Consider the following 4464-nt stretch of genomic DNA (forward strand, 5'->3'; position numbering starts at 1 on the left):
CGCGATTCAGCCCCGTCTGCCGCGTGCAGGCGGCCGCCCCCGGGGGCAGCCAGCGGCGCCGCAGCGTTATTACCCCCGTGAGCAAAGCCTGCGGGTCGTTCCCGTCGCGCCATAACGGGCCCACGTGGCCGCCCCACGGGTGGCACCTGGCACCCAGCTTGCCTGAGACCCGCTCCCCCTCCTGTTGGGCCCCGGCCCCTGATCCCACCAGCTAATCTCCACTCCGCACGTGTAGCGTGGCAGGTGGCACCACTGCGATGGTAGAGCAGATCCCACTGCACCCTAACGGGAGCCAGAGAGAGTTATGGGGCATGGCGGTGCCACGCGTGGGCCCCAGCTCATATCTCCCACTCCAGCCACTACATCAGTGCCCTTCCGCAGCCCCTTGGCTTTGGCTGAACCCGCTCGCTCAGCTGGTGTCTTTGTGGAGTGACCCACTGCAGTCGTAAACTGCGGTGATGTTTTTGGAAGAGGCTCTTGGCGCTGGGAAAGGAAATGGGGCCAAAGAGATGAGACGTAAGGGTGGCACAGCCAACGGCTGCAGTCCCAAAAGAAAGGCCCTGCAGCCACCTGCAAGCAGCCCTTGGAATGAGATGGGAACGCTTTTCCCAAGAATGATTTGTTATTAATCTGGCCTTTTGGCAGCGCTGCATTTGAGCTTGCGTCAGCATTTCCATTAAATCCATTTTTCAAGCATTTACATTTTTTGTCATAAAATTTCTCCATCCGTGAACTTTGCTTTTACAAGATTGAAAGCAGATTGGGCTTTAAACAAAGTGAGAAGGAGGCATTGGGCCATTTCAGCTTTAAAAGGTCAAGTGCAATGGAAGCCACATTTAACTATGTTCTCTTCTTGGCTCACAGCCTGTGCAGCTGCCTGAAATCAGAGGATGAGGATTTTCAAATACATTTGCAGGTGATTATTTCATACAGAATACTGTCTCCTTTGCATCTTTGAAATAAATTACTTTGAGCAAAGTGTGAATTGCATCTGCACAGACACTTGGCCACTTAGATTTCCATACAGGCTTTTAAAATGCAGCCCATACTCCTCATGCATAGTTCCTTGTATTGACCTACAAGGCCAGACAACTTCCAAACGTGCCTTCAAATTTTTTCTGGTCACTGGTTTCCCAAAAATGATTTACAGAAACAGACAGTCAGTGTGTAGGTGGGCTTGAGTGTAAGTAACTGCAGATGGCTATCAGCTGCCATAATAGGATAAGAAATGTTAAAGGATGAGCTGTCTGGGTGCTCCAGTCCAACTGGGCACAGGACCAAGCAGAGTAGACATCAAAACTAGTTTTAAATCACTTAATATGCCCTTCTGATGCCAAGCTGGCCCTAGTCCTTAGGGTCTGCATCTGTCTGATTTTTCCACTGTGGCCCCAAGGGGCAGTTTCAGCATCTGCGGATTGCCAGAGCTTTGAGGCAGCTCAACCCCTGTCCCCTTTCTCCCAGGATCATCCTCTGGATGTGTAGGATAAGGCTGCAGGGGAAACCTAAGGCTCTGACTCAAAATGTCTGAGAATGGTTGATCGCAATTACCAGCGTGAGCAAGTCTGCATCATTATTCTGTGTCCTTTCCCTGGGTTCTGCTCTGTTTTGTGCCTCCTTAGGCTATTCTGAAACTAGTCAAAATAGCACTGAAAGGAAGTTGTTTGTTACTGCGGGAGGCTACTCTTCAGCAAAGACCTGCCACTGATGACCCTTGTTCTAGTGTGTGTGCTAAATTAACTCAGAACCCCTCCCTTCAGGTCTCCGCTCCCAAGGGAGTGACTGCTTTGAAGAGTAATCCCGTCAGCCTGTCATACTGAGTCCCGGAAACTCACTGTTACCGTGGTTACTTTTCCCAATACAGTCAGTGGCTGTGGCACTCACATTGCAGCCAGCTGAAAATGTTAAACCCCTAGAGCATACCGAACCACAGCATCAGCTTTTCAAGAGTTTGCCACTCAGCCTATTACATTTTTCCTCACATATTGCATTCTGAATATGCTCCTTTTCAGAACAACTATTGCTGTTTAAAAACACTTTCCAGGAAACAAATTAACAGTCTGAGAAGTCAATGAAAAGGAGTCAGAAGGATTTAGCATGAGCTTTAATCTTTGCTATGAAGTTAAGGCATTTTTATCAGGCATATCCTTGAAGCAAAGTACAAATCAGCACTTCCCTGAGGTCAAGGGGATCCAATCCAGAAGTTTGGTTTGGGTGCTAATTATGAATCACCTAAGTTTTGTATAGGGAGATACTCTGTATCGGCAGATTTGTTGGAGCCAATCAATACTACAGGTATATATACACCTGCGGGTTAGAATGTGAAGTTGGAATGCAGTTTTAGTGACATCCAATTCACCAAGTCATTTTTAAATTCAACTTTAGCTCCAAGTTGGCCAAGAATGGAATAAAATTTCACATTGAAGTTCTCATTGTAAATACAAATCCTGCATTTCAAAGCCTGTGCTGCTAAACGGACTTTAAGTCTTATTTTGGTAAGATTGTTTAATGCTGTTGCTAAGCAAAATGGGGTTTCCGCATCTAATGACAGCAGTGGAGACTTGACTTCTAGAAGATTGCAAAGATTTTGTGTGATCTTTAGATTCATCTTATACCAGGCTCCAGTCCCATGAATCATGTGCATAAACCTGTCAGGGGTATGCCTCACTACATGCAGACTGTGAACCCAGTACTTAGGCTACCAAAACTGGTGTGCTGTTTGGGCCACTTGCAGCTAAATGTAGGTTCTTTTCTCTATCTTGCTATACATTTTGTGTGACTAAGTCTCTGCTTCTCAGTGCTACATGTGGGATAACAGTACTTACCTATTGTGGCAGGGATTGTGAGAATACATTAAAACAGGAGGTGCTTGGTTACTGTGGTTTTAAGAGCTATATCATTATCTAAGATGCATAAGAAACTAATTATCCCAATCATTTCAGTAGGGCTGTGAGAGCAGGTAACTGTTCACCAGTGAGAATAAAGATCATCTACACGTGTTTTATGTGTTTTGAAAGTGAGTTATAACTTAATTGACATTTTGCTGGAGTACTTTATTTCATTACATTGCACAGGCTTAGACGTATGTAAACCTCACATCAAAATATGACATTTTCTGTATGTTTGTCTGTTTTAAAATGGCAAAGGCAAGGAAGATAGGTAATACAGCTGTCCAATAACCACTTTAATAAAATTACACAACATAGCATGGGATTAGGCTAAATAGTTGACCCATCTCCCACTATGAGACCCTCCTGTTGTCTCCTTCAGCCCCCTAGCTCATCTGCTACCCACTTTCAAACTTCTGAAACAGATGAGCAGGAGCCTTATGACAACAACTTCCTTCATTCCACATCCTCGATTCACCCCTAGAGAACAGTTCATCCTGTACCCTGAATGAGGTATAGGACCCGTTGAAAAAATAGTATGCAGTCATGTAATTCCAGATTGCATCATGATGCACAGAGAGAGAAGGGGACCAAATTAAGGCTTTAGGAGAAAACTTAATTCTGGAATTTCCAAACTCCCAACTGTTTCATTTCAACCTTAATGCTCTTTAACATGCTCTCAATGCTCTGTGTAAGAACACTCAGTGAGCTTACTTCAGCTAACACTTCATTGGCACGACAGTCCCTACAAGCGTTGCCAAATTATAGGAGGCGGCAAAACTCTCAGCTGTGTGTCAAACAGGTAGAATCTGCCCAAGAAGGACCTTCACGGTGTTAGCACATTCTTTATACCCCTGGTTATTTGTTATTATTGTCCAGTGTGGCTTCTATGGCAGATTGCGATGAAATGTGGGGTTGTGTATCTGAAATGTAGATGTTGTCTCTCTCAGAATCAGTTTATTTTTCTTAGTGTTTTTTTTCCTCTCTGAACATAGATGAAACATCTTATATGTCTGCAACACCTTGGCACAATAGAACTGAACCAAATTCTTAACCAGGAACCTTCTTGTCCTTGTGGCTAAGTCCCTAAAATCACTTCAAGGAAAGCTCTGATATCTTTCCCTTACACATTTGCACAATTACTAATACTACCCTAGTGCCTAACTTAGGGTTAGTACTGTTTTTTGTACTGGCAGGCAAGACGATGGTCCCTGCTCCAAAGTTTACAAGACAAAGCCTGGAGTTTCCTCTGCCCCTAAGATTATAAAATACACTCCTTCCTGCCAAGTGGAGAGCAACTTCTACATCTTCTATTGCCGTTAATGCAATGCCTGTTTAAATGTTCTGATATTTAATCTGAGGCTTTGTTTGTGATTTCTTTTAATGAACCAACTCTATAGTTGGGAGAAATGTTAGACATGCTTCAGACACAAAGCACTCTGGACCATCCTGGCTACAAGAAATCCGCCAAATAACGGTCACAAGCTGGCAGAGGGTAGGTTTAGGTCAGATATCAGGAGGCGCTACTTCACAGTCAGGGCAGCTAGGGTCTGGAACCAGCTTCCAAGAGAAGTGGTGC

The sequence above is a fragment of the Crocodylus porosus genome, unplaced genomic scaffold (genome assembly GCF_001723895.1).
Source record: "Crocodylus porosus isolate Cpor-Errol unplaced genomic scaffold, CroPor_comp1, whole genome shotgun sequence".
NCBI lineage: Eukaryota > Metazoa > Chordata > Crocodylia > Crocodylidae > Crocodylus > Crocodylus porosus.